At 42.2% G+C, this 18651-nt stretch overlaps 1 protein-coding gene across 3 annotated transcripts in view; it reads left to right on the top strand.

Annotated features, from left to right (window-relative positions):
* The window catches only part of LOC124177325 (hormone receptor 4), a 110550-nt gene that overhangs the window by 61120 nt on the left and 30779 nt on the right, over nt 1-18651 (top strand). The gene's annotated exons all lie outside the window — the stretch shown is intronic.

Genomic DNA, 18651 nt, shown 5'->3' with positions numbered 1-18651 from the left:
GAAACCTAGATGACCTTAACCTTTTGCGGAGGGTGAGGCGACCGTAAGGATAACGCATAAAAAAACTCACTTTCTAATCCAACGACTGATCCTCTCGAAGCGTCTTTTCTCGTGTCTGTCACGCATACCGCGACAGCTACTTCGTATAATGCGCTCCACTCGTTTGCCGTATTGTATACGTGTTGTATACCCTTTTTCGGTTTCTTCGTCGGCTATGCGAAGCTAGTTGCGCAAATATAAATATTTCACGTCAATTTTGATAGCTTTTTAGAGCAGCGTGGTCCCTCGGGTTAGAAAAAAGAAGGAAATGTGATCGTGTGTAACCGGCCTGTCGCCTCGATGCGATTACTTCGTTAACACTTCGCTTCTCCGAATTAGTGTTCGCGGTCTTTTATTTTAAATTTCATTATTATTATTCCACTCTTTTATCACTCGATTTTCTCAACTTCACGCAACGTGCGCGTGCCTGCGTGCCTCTTCGTAGTCATTATTCGGCGGTCGGATGCAGCCGCGAGATGTGGGTGATGAATATAAAATCAATATCGATATGCCCGATTATCGATCACCGATCCCCTGACATACTTTTGATCAATAATATAACCTTCTAACGTATAATATCACGTTACTCACGTTGAACAGCGAATGATTTATGATTTAACAGAACATATCGAGTTTTAATTGTATAGCAGCGATAATATTGAGTCAGGTTACTGTATAATTAAAGTGATTAGTAGATCACTGATTAGCGAATTGTGGAATCAGATTTTTATATTGCACTCGCGGCGATGTTTGCGTCTATGTTGCACCTCCGTCAGCGTTTCAAATTCAATCCGTGTTATGTTCGAGTATAATATTTTATAAATTGCTACAGGAAACTCATTCGTTTTGCATGAAAGAAACGCAGAATCACATCGGAACTGATAAATGCTGAGAATTTCGTTCAATCGAAATTCGATAACGAATGGTTCAAGCTGTCATTATTAGTCATTCCACTAGCCATAGTAATTGTATCCACTGCACGAGCCGTTTGATTTTATGGTTATTCAATTGCGCGTCGGAAGACTCCAAGGAACTAAAAGCGTAGATATTGTGTATATTTGCATTAATTTGTTGGTTTGTTTCGCCGATTGAATTTCAAATCCATATTCGATAGAATAGAAAGTGTGAATACATGTAAATTACAACACGATTTACAGTTGGGGTAGAAACAAAATTGAAATGACAAATTGTACGTTCCACTCATAGCCCATCTTAGGTCGATAGAAACAACCCACTCTAAAAATGGAGAAAACTTTTTATTATTTTCTATCTTTCCGTTCTCTCTGCCATCTTTCTATCTCAGTCGCAGAGCAAAAAGACCAAAGCTGTTTCATTACTCTCTCTCATGTCAACTCGCTTTTTTTCGAAGAGTGAAAACGAATAAAGTCAGACCAAATTCCAATCTCAACGGGGCTTCATTAACTTGAAAAATGATGGTTTGTTTATTTCTGGATAACTATAGCGACGTCCTGATGATCTAAAAACTAGATCAAGTATCAGAAAGCCTGAAATTTGATTTGCATCACTTACAATTTCATTCTCAACTACCATAGAAATATGCAATGGTTGTTTAGAAAACAATCGTAAGGCGATTGTGAGTCTGTACATTTGCCGTTTATCATAGATGACAACCGACGTAGCATTATCATCCTGGTATCGCACTTTCGGGTGAAATCTTTAAATCGAGTTCTCTCCGCATACTCGTTCGGCGTATGATACACACATACACCTATACCAAGGCGTATTTCCGCATGTGACATTCGTGTGTAAAGGCACCGCGCCTAGACACGTACTCTCGAGCAGGGTGAATACACACCGAATCGTGTATAAATGTGCGCCGACAAACGCAGGTATACAACAGCCGTACACGTTCACCGATGCACCCACACAACGTTGAGCAACCGTACGGACGTTGTCCTATATCGAGAGAGCTGGTGGCCCTCCGCTCTGCGCCTTTCCAGGAGAGGAGGCGCCTGTGTTTGCGCGCGCGGAATCCCCGCGAGGATGTGTTGGTGCAGCCTTTGCTGCTGGGGTGAACGACCGCTCGCCGGGGGCAGTGGGCTGCTACCCTCTGAGGCGAGAGAGAACCTCGAAGCTCGTCGGAGGGAACGAGAGAGAAAGAGAGAGAGAGAGAGAAGGGGCGAGGGGGAGGGAGAGACGCGGAACACCCCGAGGATCAATACGTGCCACGTGGTGCTCCGGTGACGCTGCTCTTCCTCCTTTTCGTGCCGCCACCGGACAGTGACGTTGTGACGCCAGAAGCGTCGGCCCGGCGACGTGCCAACCATGGCGACGAGAAACCTCTCCTCTCCTCTCCTCTCCTCTTATCTTCTCCTCTCTTCTCTTTCCACCTGCAGCCTCCGAGACCCGAGTCAAATGTTTTTCGCCGATATTTTCCGCCGCCACTTTCCGCATTTCCGTTTCGTCTTTGTAGGTAGTTGATGTGGCCTCGGTATACACCTGAAAGAAAGCCCTCCGTTTACGATTTTCTATGTAGTCCGATCCTCGGGATAAGATATATTTCCGATGCTCAACGTTTTTCCACCATTTTCCATAATTTGTATAATATCGTAGGTGTATGGTATAGATGCTAACGTGGAATGGAACTTTCGTCGAAATTACCAAACCCAATCTAACTTTCGTAGGACGAGTATATTTGCTTTGGATTTTTCGAAAATTTTCGTATCACACTAGTCGATGCCGTAGTCATAGATCGAACGGACTATTTTGGACGAGTCTGTAAACTACACGTCGATAAATTCGCGCAATGCGTAGAGAAATTTCTAATCGCGGAACAAAGCGTTTGGAAAAACGAGCACTCCATGAGCTATTCTGAACTCTGCCGCGTGGAGTATAGCGGATCTAATCTTTTAGTTGGTATCGTTCTATTATCGTTCGCCTCCGGCGCTACCTACTGCACTAGAATTACGTAAGGTGCAGTGTTACGCCGCCGTAGAGCTCGCAACGATAATTGACTGGCCTAATTCGATAGCGAAGTCGTTGTCAATGTACAAAACTAAGCTTAGGCCAACAGTCGCCCACGCTTCGGAATTAACGATATTTAAACGAGCCTGATGCAACTAGTCTGTTTTTTGTGTATGATTAATCCGTGAAAACTCTTGCACCTGCAACGCAGTGCCTACTCGGTAAGGAAATCGAAAAAGTCGTGGGTAGGTAATAATTAAAGTCGCATCATGCGCGAACATCGATGAAGTGGAGAAACTTTGTTTCACCAGATAATCATATTCTTTGGCATTGAATGATTCGTTGGATTAAACAAATGGTATAAAAAATTGAAAAATTGACACTGTTCGTGAAAAGGTAAAATTTTACAGATCACCGATTTTTTATGGGTTGCAAAGTTACGTTATCGAATTCTTCATCTCTAAAAATTTCAACAGATTATAGACGGTAAAAAATCTCACGATATAATCGATCCAACAGAAAATCGTTGTAACGGTCCTATAATACATGTTTCTTAATTTTTTCAAAAACTCTAGGGGCACCGATTTGATGTAGAAGTCGACCCGAGGCCGAGAAAAGTTCCCCAGTCAATTTGACATCAAATTTTTATTCAATCAGTGACAATGTCTTTAATTCACAACCTAAAACCATATATGCATGTGGCTAAGAGACATGGAAAACGAATCGATTATTAAACATATCAGTGATGTGACAAGAAAGAAAAAGTCGATATCATCGATCTCTGGTTCCTGAAGTACTTAAAAATTGAAGATAGAAAGAAAGGATTGAAACAAACCGTTTCGTCCGAAACTATCGCGCGTAACGCGTATCTTCGAAATAGAAAAAATGGATTATCGAAATGAAAAATAAGGTAAAATTTTCGGGACGTTGCATATCCTAGGAAAAGCTCCTCTCGTCCTGACTGTAATAGCTCGAGTAGTACGCCTCTAGCCTCGCGTTCTTACGTGCTCTCGGGGCCGACGGAGCTACGGGGTGTTTCCTGCATTGCCCACCCCTGATTCGGAGTCTAGGTCGGTCGTCGACCCCAGTTCCCCTCCTCCAGCCCCGCCGGCGACCAAGTTACCCCCGTATCTAGGGCCGACCCCCACCACAGTTGGGAGGCGTATCCCCACCACCAGTGCTTCCCTAGGCCCCCCCCACCATCGCCGTGGCTGCAACCCCTATCGCATTCACGGCGATTACTTAACCCCCCGTAGCCCGACGTGACGTCACGGGACGTGTTTCCCCCACCAGAACATCCCTCTCTTTTACCGAGACCCCCCCCCTCCCAACCCGCCCCTTCCTGCTCTGAGGTTCGAACTTCGAGCGCATCGAGGACGAGTAGCAAGGGCGTAGCCTTGTGAGGGATCCAGTTTTGTTGCGGCTCCTCTGCTTGCCCGTCTAACATCGAATTCTGGGTTCATGTTGTCCTGGGCACTCTCGAGAGTTTCAGGACTTATCAGATTGTCATTTGACAAATTTGATTAACCTTGAAACAAGATATTTATGTGATTGGGAGAACGTTTCAGTTTTCGTTTTAAGATCAGGTTTAACGAACCTGTGGTATAAGATACATTGAAGTATAATCATGGAGACCTTTTTACGTATTCTTGGAAATTTGTATCCGGGGTTGAATTGTCGTTTGTCGGCAATTTTGGATAGATGCAAATTTGAATACGTATTTTGGATTTTCTAAGTTCTTTGGAAACCGTGCCTTTACAGCGTATGGTATTCATTTTTGTACACGACTATGTTGTGTAGAAAAAAATTCAATAATTACAAGGAATTCTCGTAATAGTTTCTTGTGTTTCCCAAATAAGTTATACATTTTTTGACGTAAACGAGCGAAGCAGAAAGAAAATAGGATTTGCAATTTTCTTCTTGGGACGTTCTACCGATTTCAAGTTCGATTTTGATAAATTATCTCGGTAGTTAACAGTTTTCTGCTCAAGTACCGAGAAGTTGACAAAAAAAGTCGAGAGCCCAGACTGTTGACCGTGAGTAAACGCGACGATGTAGTCCCGATGCCTCAAAAACAGGAAGTCTTGGAGACTGCAAAATGTTCAAACGTTAGGCTCTCGGCACGCGATGTGACAGGTAAAAATTAGGAACAAATTAAAATTTGAATGACGGATCGTTTACTAATAATTGGCAGATATTCCCATCCAAATTTACAGTTCACGGCCCTCTTTAATATGTGTATTTATGCGTAGGTGCGTGTCGGATCGCTGATCCTATTATTTTATTTTTTGTTTACCTGTTCCTGGCGCAGCGAAGGCCATTGATAAATTTTTTGTCGTCCTCTGCTTATTGTGGACGTGATTAATTAATCACCCTGAAATACAATGGGGTACCCTGGCATTATCAAGTACTTCAAATCACGGTTCTGCTTAAATGTTCGATTGGTCATATGCGTTACGTATATGTATATATACAATTATAAAGGCACGTGCAACGATATTTTATTTCAATATATTCGATTCGCACGTACTCAACATTTAACGCTGGATTTCCTCCGCTAACTGTTCCTTGAATAAAATCAACTTCCAAAGATCATTGTACGTAAATAAACAAAAGTAAGCAACAAAAACCGTATGTACATTCTTATACGGTATGGCATACTAGTAATACGTATCTAGGTGAGGAATTTTTTATACTTACACAATTTTTGAATCTCGTGACTTTTTACCTGCGGAATTCTTACCCTATTTCGTTATTTTGTTGTGCAGACAAGCCTCTTACAAAGAAAAAATTAAATTAAATGATGCATATTTCGCGGCGTTAAAAGACGCAGTTTCGCAAGTTGTGCCAGATCCGTACGAACCTTGGACTCGTGGACGTCAGTGCTGACCAACGAACGATTCCACTGGTTGGCGGTAATAACGATTGCGTTGCTGTTACTCTACGATAATGATAAGGTAATTCTAATTCTTTCAGCCCCATGATATATGAGCATTGATAAACAATCAGTTTTGAACGAAAAAGTAACGTCGTCAAAATCTCGTTGGAATCGACTACCGCAAGTACATCGATAATTATTTCCATTTATTTGCTCGCTTCGCACAAAGTTCAAAATGCATAATTGCATTGTAATAGTGCAGCTGCTCACATCAATTTGCCAAATACATTAACTCATCATGATCGTCATCATTCCCTGAAATTCATGGATCCAAGCATCCACCGATATGCACTGCATTTTCGCGGAAAGAAAGTCTAACCGAAAACATTAAGCTTTTCCGTTCACGAAGATGCCATCGCCCCCTTCTCCCCTCCGCCTATAAATTATCGATTCCACGACCAAGGTGTCTTATAGGGGTGCCCTCGTGTCTTCGCCTGCACTCTTCACAGCCTCTTTCTTCTCCAGGCTTACCTTTCTATCACCCTCTCGATTAGACCGGAATTCCGTAACAGAAGTCGCGTGACAACTTACCTCGACAATACCGTCAACATGCCATGCTTTGCCGTCTGGCTGCACCCTACTTTATACCTTATTAAGGGTTAACCGATCTAACCACACACGTGTTGTACCCTCTTGCAATTTGCCCACGAAAAAAGGATCGACGGGGATTAAATGGGTAACCATGAACTGGCGCGTCTTCAACTTGCACGGTTATAAGAGCTCTCTGATATTTTGAGCATGGCGTTGAAACCCTTGCGACGATCATCGAGCGCGGTTCTTTCGGTTTGATCAGGAGTCGGAGGCCTGTCAGAAATTTATTTGCATGGCTTAGGACTATTGGTAAAATGGCTTGACGACTTACTGCCGAGGTTTAACAAGCTCGGACACAAAAGGGTGTACCGAAAGATTTTCGGTGGATATTTTACATCGCACAGGCTTAACAATTATTTTCTTATAAAAACGGGTCCAAATGATTGATTGAATTTTTATTTTCCTAACCTTTTTCCTCACTGATATTCTTGCGGTGTGAAAAGCGAAGGGTCTCTTTTGTGACACGCAAAATACTAATCTCAAGGTCGCGTGATTACTTCATCTACCTGAACCCCCCGTGACAATGACACCGTGCTTAGTTAATATCTACATATTCACCAAATCTTTGACGCAATCTACGCACGATGAATGATAAATTGTCCATCAAACGCGAGAAAAAATCGTGCGTCTAGGTGACCGAAAATATTGCAGCTGTACAGTCAAATCTCCTTAAAACTCCGACTCCTGATGCACAGCGGCATGCAATCTAAACGCCATCTACGAGACAACTGACCAAAGAAAATGTGAAATTAAGCAACTGGGTGTGAATTATTTTTGATGGCAATGATAATTCTGTATCTTAACCAAGGTGACGAGGGTTTAACCTTTCAAAAGCCAGCTGGCAGTTCGAAAACGTTATATCATTACATCGTATTTAAATTCTTCGCAATTGTTCTTCTTACTTCTTGATGGGAACAGGAACTAAGCGAGCTGCAAATACTTTGAGGGCAAAAATATCCGAAGTCCAAATATGCCGGGAGATTCGACCGTGCTATAAGTTTCGGATTAAATCGAGCATTACTCAGCGATCCATCGACTGCTCGTTACATGACATGACCGAGTTTAAAATTGGATACCAGATGGTACCTTTTACCAATAGCTGAAAAACTATTCACAATCCTCCGAACGGTGATTCCTTTCTCCGATGTACGCCGGTTTTGGGAAAATTATATACTCAAGAATGCAGCCTCTGAAGAATAAAATTTCATAATACCGAAATCGTTTCAGGAATAATGTTAAGCGAGATATTTGCTTCGCGATGTACGCGGATGCGCCTCGCTGTTAGCAACCCTGATCAATAAACGTACCGACTCGTTCTTCGCCAACGGACAAATTATAATCCAAAACACGTGTCGGCTAACAGAACCTAAAAATGAAGTTATTTGAGCGTGTAACTCTAGTGGGGAAGGCTGAATGCAATTAGGTCACGCATAGAAGAAACGAAGAGCTCGCTAACGCGAGGCGCGCACGCGCACGGACAAGTGAATAATTACGCGCCTATTTATAAGTCGTAGGTTGAACACTGACGAACGGATATCACGAATGTTATAATTTTCTTTCCGCAATAAGAAACCCTTTGCACTCTTCTTCTCATTTCTCCCTCTGTCTTTCTCTCACTCTCTATTCTTCGTAACACACTCCGGCGTTTGCCTACCGTGACGACTATTTAACCAAGAAATTTGAAAAACATCTGTCTCTGCAGAGGATCAGCTACCCTAGGGTGTAATAATGATCGCACTGCACCAACGGGGGTAGCAACGTACAGACGCTTTAGAAGTATTTTCGGGGAATTATAGTGCCAAGACAAAAGTTTTTCAATCACTCGAATTCAATAATTTTCAATTATGATCAGTTTCTCATCAACAGTCACACCGACACTTTACCTATTATGGTCAGAAGATGACACGACAGTAGATGCAGTTGTTACACGGATCAAAATTGAACATTGATCGCATCGGAATTCACTATATTCAAATTTTCCTACCTCTTTTGACTCGAATAAATCTCGATACCTGATCTAAGTTCGAGAGTCTAAAACGCTGCAAGTAACAACGACCTTTCGAAATAATTCGCGATTCATTTTGACGGAATTCGAGGATTAGATTTTTCGTAAAAAGATCGTGCAAGTTGATAATTTTACCATTGAAAATGAAAAAAACAAACTTATACTGTTGATCGATTGATATTTCGTTTTTGGCCAAATCTTCTTTCGCTTTTGTTTAGATTCTCAAACTTGAAACCTCAGTGCTTGAGAAATAGTCGGTAAGTTTGGTATATCAGTGTGTACAACAGTCCTGACAATAGTCCTCAACCCCGTGCTTTCAGGATATCGTCAAACGTAGATTCATATCTGTTTCTTATTAATTTTGATCTGTATCCCAAGCGAGATGCTGCACGAGCAAACGCGGCTCTTGACTCACGTCGTGGGCAGAACCTGGGATTATATCTGTAGTGTTACATTATGATCGTGTCTTATACAGTCGGAGAAGACGGGAGAAGAGAAAGTTACCGACCTCGGGCACTGAGCAAAAGTTCTCAACTACTGGCAGAAAAAAGAAGAAAAAAAGGAAAGAAAAAAAAAAAATTTGGGTACCCGCAGGAGTGTTGAGGTACATGTATATCCCTGGGACATAAATTTGATGTCAGTGTCAACTTAATAGAACTGCGTCGTATCAAACGGGCAATGAGCACCGTTGTCGAAGCGAGGTTGTAGCAGCACGCACACGCAAAGGGGAAACGCATCGCCGCTTCCTTGATTTACGCAATCCGCGATGTATTCGTATAAGAAATCACCAGGCCGTATAAAGCTGGAAAAATTTGCTCGCAACTGTGACGAATTTAATTTCATTATCAACGAACTGGTAAACGGAAGAGCCGGCTGCACTCGATTCAGCTCAGCTCGGTAACGTGCATCGTAGGTTTTGCCTACCGACTGAGTCCGGAACCGTAAATCCATACGATTATGTATTCAGAATATTCATAAGGGGTAAATTTATTTTTTTTCACGGTTGAATAGAGTAATGAATTTTTGTACCTACGGTTGACAAAAGCTCGGCGATGTCTCTGTAAGTTTTTGCAGAGAATGTTATGTTACACACGTGTTAGAGTGTCAAAGTTCTTAAATACCGGCGACGTGACGCCATTGTTCTATTCTCCGCGAAAAAGTGAAGAGCGTCAACCTGGGTTGAAGGTATTTTTTGTGCCACCGTGAAAAGAGCCGCTTCGTGTTGAAAAATTGAATAAAGTGAAATGCAAATGAAATGAAAAAGTAATCAGCAGAAGGTTTGAAGTGTTGACGCGAGTGAAAAAGAGACGTTATGATACTTAGACTGATGATGCTGCAGCGAAATTGAAAGGAATCGCAGAGACTGATGTTGGAGAGTGCAGACTTTCCCCATTGTTTGAAAAACGCAAGTCAAACTGGCAGAGGTCGTTAGCCCGGAACCGGCGTATAATTATAAGCAAGATTAACCAGGAAACTGCCAAGCAAAATATAAAGCTGCCGTAAATCAATCAAATCTCTAGTCGACCCACTGAAGCCGAGGATTTAAATCGACTTCGCGTGGCTAAGATCGTGACCAAATGTCAGTTTCTCATTCTCCTCAATACCTCCTCGTCCCCTTTCTCTCTTCTCCACTTGACTCTTGAAATCATACAGCTAATTTCGCTCGAAACGCCAATTAGCACGATGGTGAATCCCGGAAAAGTGATTACAGAGCGGAAGCTAACGCGTTTGGATTTGCACGATCAAAACCACTATACTGCTTCGTACACACCGACGCGAACATAGAGTACAACTAGTGTGTGCAAGCTTATGTCGCGTATCAATTGCTGGGCGATGGTTGTTGCTGATGAATGCATTATAATTATTATTCACCGTCCAAAAAGGCTGGAGAAAGGTCAAACGAAAAAGGAAGTCTTACGCGCGTGCAAAGCTTTCTACTATTAGTCGACACAGTGCACATATGCACACTAGCTGTAGGAAAGCCCAAGTTTAAGTAAGACGTGAAGGTGTTAATTTTATCTACAGTTCAGAACTCGTATACCAGAACCAGTTTTACGTTGAACGATTTCTTACGATCGGTAAAATTTGTCAAAAGTTCAGAGGCTTGGATCGTTTGATAAAAAAAGAAATTGCAGAGTTATTCGGTTGTACATTTTGCTCCAATATTGACCGATTTGGTTTACAGAATCGATAGAGCGCCGTTGCGGGCAAGACCGATTGACTGCGAAAGCACAAGATATAACGTGTGGTTGAATTCTGATCTGTTGTTGCACCAGTTGTTCCAGCAGCGCGTCTCATTTTCTCCCATTATTTACAGACTAATTGGTGTGAAACCGATACACGATACCTCGCACTTTCGTTTATGTAACATACGATAGTTAGCTACGCCGTATACGTGCATCATTCACAGATCGGTGTAACACGCTTTAATTCTGTAACATCGATGCGACGTACCGAATGACAGTATACTGTATATATATTCGCTGGTATAGTATAGATGAATATTACAATTTTGAGATAAAGTTTATGCTTTCTTACAGCACCGCAGTCTGTACGGGAGCATGAAACCGACGATGCTTGCAGGTTTACCAAGGGTTTAACCGGATGCGACTTGGCAACGGCACTCGCACGTGCAACTTCTACTTCTTCTTCTTCTTCTTCTTCTTCTTCTTCTTCTTCTTCTTCTTTTGCTTCTTCTTCTTCTGCTCTCAATACGCCGAGATGAATGTGGTTTCTCTTCTGTACTTATTAGACTTGTCTATGCGAAATCTACTACGTCCCTCTGCACAAGGGTCAGCTCTGAGCGAGGTAGGTCATATTATCGGGGGAACAAGCAACATCCTTGCACGGCGATCAGTGGCGGTGGAAGGAGGAACAAGCCAGGCAACCTGGTTGGCAGTGAACCACCGATTGGGATCACGACTCGTATTCCCCTCGTCGTCATCGCCGAGCAGACTCTCCGACTCCGACGGTATAAATGTGGGACGTGGCTCGCCGGCCATTCTACTCGGAAGTCAATCTTTGACATACTTCCTGCAGAATTTTACTGCCGATGATGATATTGTAATCCATCCGTAAAACTGGATCGGCATACACATCCCCGTACGCAACAGCCTCTTTGTACGCCAAGTGAAAGTGCGCTCTGCGGCTCGCAGCGCTAGCAACGGCTGACGGTCAGACGGCACGAAATTACGCAGCAACGTTGATACCAATGGATTTCCGGCCTCTTCGACTCCGCTGACAGTTGGCAGTCGACGAGGGTCACTTCGGCTCCCGGTTCGAACCAAAGAACTTGAATCTTGACCCAGAAACCGCGGCCGTTCGCCCGTTCGCCGCTGCGCGGGCCCCGGCATGGATACCCGGGGCTCACGGGCCCACCGACCGACGGATACGTAGATATGGACGACGGCAGTCGCGCGCGAGGGACACTTTTTACTAACAAAGTCCGCTGCCATTCGTTGCCGATTCTCGATTGGTTACGATTTTTCTTGCAATCGCAGACCAGCTACGTGCTGCTGCTCAGGCGGGATCAGGATCCGGCGGCTTTCTGAACCAAGTGGCTTGACCGTTTGTCACGCCGCGATTACCTCCGTACGGCAAGAAAAAAAAAAGAATTCTTTGAGATTATATTGAAAATTTTGAAAAGTGTACATTAGAGAAAATTTTCCGGGTCGTTAATAATCCTTCGGATCATGCACGGCTTTCAAAGTATATCAGGAGCTTGAATATATCGAGTGAAACTTGGGTGGAAGTAAAAAAATGTCCGCGACGTGAAACGAGGGACTGGTGAATAACCGTAGTGAACGAGGCAATAAGTGTACATACATGATATAAATCGGTGTGCATGAAACAGATTTGCCTTATCTACTTTGCGCTGGTTTCTATTGGGGAGGTCGCGCAATTTCGTTTTTCTTTATTCAAGTTACCTACCGTCGGCAATAGAGGCGGTTTTTAGAGATAGATCAGAGATATAGCGCGGTACACTGTGCAGAACGATTGAAATGCCTGTAAACGAAGATAACTACGCAGCATAAAATCAGTAAACAGTGTTCTCGGCATGTTCGAGAATGCTCGCGTCAGCGAGAGTTGGAAATCCTGTAATTAAACATTGATTTGTAAAATCCGCAGGCTAACGAACGAAACAAAGTATAATCGTTCGTTAATTCCTGCACAGCTTCGTTGATGCGAAAAACGCAGTATATCCCAATACGTACCTATGCATACGTATACACTAGACCTGTCCTTAAGAAGGGCAAAATCGAATTTTAATGGTCTTACCGCCCAAATCGGTTCGAAATAATTAAAAAAAAACGTTTTTACTCGATCAAAACGATTAAAAATCCCGGAAAAACCAATGCTTTTCTTATGGGAAAAAGTAAGGCTTCCTAGGCAGGGGTAAATATGGAGTGAAAAATTTTTAAAAATTTGAACGTTTTTTTTGAATTATTTCGAACCAATTTGGGGGGTAATACCATTAAAATTCGATTTTGCTCTTCTTAAGGTCTAGTATACACGTGTAAACTTTTGCGGAACGAACACGATGATACGATCAATTTTTCGACGATGTTTAATGCTTCGTGAAAGGCCCGCTGGCGGGTCATAATTGAGGTCAGCTTAAGATTCTCGAGACGGAAAGGTCTCGCGAGATGCAAAAGAAAGTACGAGTTCATCGTCATCGAGAGAGACGCGGTGTACCTACCTACCTACCTATTACTTACGCTTGATTGTGGGTCGGATTCGCACACGCGGTACCGAAGTGCATGAAATTTCTCGCTTCACCCGTGCAAAGTTCACAGGTTGTGTTTCCTTCTCGTTACCTTCTCATATCATCGTATATTATTAACCAAGCACTCAGATATTATTCTTTCCGGAAGACGTCCTCCTCTCACGCGAACTGACAACGAGTGTTATGCAGTCGCTGCGAAGGGTTGCGGTACGTTATACGAACAACCGCAATACCCGTCGAATCATAATTCGTGACGAGTGTCGAGGAGAAGAGCGAGAGAGTGAAAGAGAGGGAAAGAGCGAGATGAACGGAGTCAGCAACGTGGGGGAAGAAGGGAAAGTCACTTCGTGAGCACCGCGAGAGTCACTATACTCTGTGAGTCAGTAGGGCTTGCGGTACCTCCGCATGGTTGGTTCGCTCTTCGCCTGCCGGCTGCCACCGTTATAAAGTCTATGGCATATGCACGATGCACCGTCGTCTTCTTCTCCTCCTCCTTCTTCGCTCAGCTGCAACGGCGCTTTACGGAATTTCCATAATCTAACTGTAATTCTTCTCTCAGCACACAACCGATGCGCCTTCGTATTCGTGTATCCTTACTTCGCAGACGTTGTCGAGGTGTAGGGTCGGCACTTGGGTATCGAGTATCCTCGTACGATAACACACACGCATGGTTCTGCGGGTACGGCGGATGCCACCGAACTGGGGAACTTGCAATGTGCGATTAACTCACGCAGCAAAGGCAAAAGTGCCCTGAACATTCCTATGGTTCTAACTTGACACGGTAATAACTGGTTGCAGATAGTTCTTCCGGAAAATCTGCGCTGCAGTGCTGTGCAAAACCACTTTGCGGTACTTTGACATAAACATAATAATATAAATAATCCAGAATTACGCGTTTCTTTCAAAATACTTTTACAGTCAGTACGAGGGTGAAAATAACCTTGTGCCTGCACCATCGGATTAAGCACTATAGAAATGGTTTTGGTTCTAAATGCTTGCGGTGGTTTAGGACACATTTCATTCACGGAGTATTCATTCCCCTTTGTCCGAATGGGTCGTAAAATTGCAAGTTTTAGGTACACCGTCTTGTACTAAGTATCGGCAGAAAAAAATCAACAGCTTCTTTTCGTTACCGGGTAACATAATACATTCTTTGTGTAACGTATTGAGGGCTACAGGTTGTTGGGTTCGAGGTTCCCCGAAGTGTAGCCACGTTACTCGAAGGGTTGGTGTTTCGTGCATCCACCTGCAGTTTCGGCTGAAGAGGATTCGAAAGTCTTGCTTTACTTTTTTTCCTTACAAATCCTTGGAAGCCTCGCCGTGCCAAGGAATGCTGAGGACCTACGAAACGCTATACTGAAAGTCGTGGTGAAATAAATCTTCCTTTCAACTCTAACGATACAGTAAAGAGTTCTTTTGACGCTTTGCGACAAAAAACAAGAATAAGATCGAATAGAAATGTGTATCTATTTTCAACGAACTTGGAAAAGTACTTTCACTGCCGTGTTAAGTGTCAGAATCTCGTCAGCTGGATGCTGCCGAAAATAATTTCCTTCAAATTAACTAGACGTCTCTAAGGCGTCCACGATCCTTGTTCAAATCTATGCGACCACATCATAGTCACTCTGTTCAAGCCGTGATAATCGGGCATAATTTTTTTCACACCGAGCTATAGAACAAGACGAGAGGTGAGTTCGCTCGTAAATCCTTTCCTTTTCAAAATCGCTCCATCTATATTATGTAAAATTTTCAAATATGCAGTGAACCCGTCGATCGATTGAACTCTTTTAAAAAGCTCCGGCGTCCTACATCACAGGAAATATGCAAGACCAAATTTTCCGTTGATTTCAAAAGCTCGAAAATTCTATCTCTCATACAGAGGCCAAGAGATAAGATAAGGCCTCTTCATAACACCACGTTTGTGAAACTGGTTGAATATACGTTTCTCTTCTCAGTGCGTATGTATGACGATTATTTTCTGACGATTATTACCAACATACGCGACGCTATTCATTATACGCATCAAAATTATTATCCAACTAACGGGACTAGGAAAATAAATAAATAAAACTATGCGTAGTAAAAGAATTATATTATAATTTAGTCACACTTGATGTATTAAATCTGTATCTTTACTACTCTTGATCTTTATTGTTGACCGAGTTACATAGTTCGTTGACCTTACTTTTCAATCTTGGTTGCATAAGCTTATAGAAATATTTTCTCAACGAGGAAAAGGAAATAAACTTTTCAATTCGAATCGCAGCATGAGCTACATGGATATTCAAATTTCAATTCATTAAGGCCATTGGAAAAGCTCGATTACCTGTAGCGATGAATAATTAGCTTTAAAATTTGTTTCGATGAGGTTAACAATTACAGAGGAATCATTAGTGCGGAACTGGCGATGGGAATTTCGGTTGTAAAATGAATTAATTTTTGACGAAACGAAGCTTACGATTTCTATTCCAAAAGCGTAGATTACGAGAAAGTCGTATAATATTACTTTGTCGAGACTCTTAAAGTCTGTATAAAATCTCCCCCAAAGGGCTGAAAATCACGTTTAAACCTTCCGGGAAAAATATCGCAGGTGAGAGATATTTACGTAGCTAGTCATCCTTGAACCATCTTCCGTTGTCATTCAGGCACCCTGGAAGGTGTTTAGAAAAACGAAGAAACAACGAATGAGAAATAGCTGTTCCCACAGCCACGCACACTCGATGCAGCTAGCCTGAACGAAGGCTCGGACAAGTCCTTGGAGCTGCAAGGATATACTTCGTGCTGTTCCCCTGACCTCAAACGTCCAATCGCAGCGGTAATTGCCGTTGTATCGTCTTGTGCGAATTAATTATTATCCGCGCCTACATACCGTGTTACTCCTCATCCTGATTTTGGAGGAAAACCTGCAGCACCGGCTGCAGGCTAAGATTCGGCAGAAGCGGGTCGTCAAATCACTTTCACACGCGAGATATTGGTACACAGCTCCGCATCCGCGGTACGTAAATGATCTTCGCGCCTGACTCAGTTTGGAAGGTGAAAGTTTCACAGTTATCAAACATCGGGTTGGCCTAGACCGTAAGAATCTGCAGTAATCGTGTGCCGGGTACCGCGGGGGCCGCGGGGGCCGCGGAGGCCCGAGTCTGACGTTTTCAACGCCGCCACTTTCTCTTTTAATGATATATTTCTCAAGATTTGTTTTCCGTCTCCCCGTAGCCGGCAATTCTGTGCCCAGGAAGTGCTCCCGCGAATCAACCGACCCGCAATTTCTAGTCTAGTTACTCTCTGTATCCTCGCCAGCTGCCGGCTGGCTCTCAAGCTTCGAATCCACTAGGCACAACGTAACTGATCGATTTCCGTATCTTAAACGCGGTGAAATTGCAAGTTGCTTTTGCGAACCGTGTTATATACGTTAAACTGTATAAAAAAAATCGATTTGTTTTTTTTTTTTTTGAAAATTCAAGTTTAACATATTATTTGAAATGACGAAAAAAAACTGCTGTTCAAGTTTCAGCTCCTAATATTAATATTTAAAGGTGTCTCATCGCGATTTTCTATTTCCCATTTGAATAACATGGACGAAATTTATTTACAGCTTTGGAATTTTTTTTTCGTCATTTCGAACAATATTTTTAACTTGAATTTTGAAAATAACGCATTCGATTTATTTGATACAGTCTGATATACATGCTCAAACTTCGTAGCCTTACTTCGAATGTTATCGTTCAAACGAACAAACAAAGCAAAGGACGTATCTACCAGAAGACATCCGCTTATGGCTTCGTAGTTTAACCTTTGGATTTTTATGCGTTAGGGTCAGCTGTGCACACTCTCAATGTTGCGATTTTTAATCATGGTTCACTCTCAGAAAAAGAGATGACTGTAACGAGCAACCATTCGCTAACTCAACAATTCTCGAGGACGTTGTATCTTGCTTCTCCTACAAGTCATTTTGCGCCTCCATGCGCATTCACGTTACCAAAATATTTGCCACGTTGTAGCTACTGATACACCAAATTTTCCATTCAATTACCGCTCGGGGACAGTATCAAGAAATCTGATAACGATATAAAACTTAAAAAAGTACCAACTGATTTCTAAAGTAAATAAAGAAAATACGACAGTTTTGAGAACCACGTGATCAGCAATGGCTCCTTTTCAATAAAAATTATTGCAAAGCCAGAATAATTTTGGCTCCAATTCATGGCAGAGGATCACTGATTCTGCGGTTGTTTGTCAACCGTTGAATCAACGTGCGGAAAGAGTTGAGAAAGGAAGCGAAAATCTCTAGGTATAGGCGCTTTTCTTGTTAATAACATTTCAAGCAAAAAACGACTCTTACTTTCGACTATCGCCACTAAATTCAGTGGCTGAAAGATGTAGAAGTTGGTTCGTTGTCGCGTGATATAGCGGAGGCAGAAATGGACACTTTTTATATCCTCTCTTGAAGACCATCTGCACGATGGACTGTAAAGAGAGTGCTAATTACTTTATTTTCACGGGACTCAACGGAGACTCGGTAAAAGTGAATTTAACGATGACCACAGGTTTTGACTAGGTATAACGCATATCTGGCCATCACACCGATGAAACTGTTAATTTAAAATGATGATACTACAAAATATTTTGAATATGAAGTACATTTTGCTACAACAGCTGTAACAGTTATACGTACTCACAATTACATGGAGTAATCAAGTATTTTTGAGTTATGCAGTTGTTTCGACTTCTATACACTTTCGTACCTATCTAGCTGTGTCAACAATTCGGGAATTCGTGTTAACAAGTGAAAATGTCGTTGCCATATTTGACCCCGCAAGTTCAATAGTGGTTATACCGAATGTATACAAATTATCTGTACTCAATAAACATTTGGCGTTATACAGGTGAAAACAACTGTACTGACACTACCCATCCGCGATGTTTTTATGTAATCCTAATCAACTGAAAGGGTGATACATTTGTTGGCAAATATGATTCAACCGTCGTAAGAAAATACCAAAAAATGATTTGTCAGTTTGGTTAACGATTATTATGAGTCGATTCTAATTTCTAATCGAGTCTAAGCATAGTCGAAATAATCTGAACAGTTCTACGTAGTATAAACCATACATATTAAAAATCTCCAGTTAAAATGACCAATGCACATTTGGTACAGAATGTGACGTCACGATCCATCGCTGAAATGATAAAAATGAATTTGAACGGTGTCTAAGAAGTGGGCATTTTTCCAAATACTAGGATGGCCACAAATTTTTAGGAAAACCATTCCATAACATCGCCAGGTTTTCCAGGACCTAAAACCTAATATTTTTCATCAACATTTTTCAAGTTTTAGTAATTTACTAAAACCTAAAACGTTCAGCATATCAACTCTATATACGATTCAAATTCAATTCGAATTTGAAGAATAATGTTATGTACAAAACA

The sequence above is a fragment of the Neodiprion fabricii genome, chromosome 3 (genome assembly GCF_021155785.1).
Source record: "Neodiprion fabricii isolate iyNeoFabr1 chromosome 3, iyNeoFabr1.1, whole genome shotgun sequence".
Lineage (NCBI taxonomy): Eukaryota > Metazoa > Arthropoda > Insecta > Hymenoptera > Diprionidae > Neodiprion > Neodiprion fabricii.
Note: the sequence above shows the minus strand (reverse complement) of the source record. Positions and strands in the feature narration are given on the sequence as shown.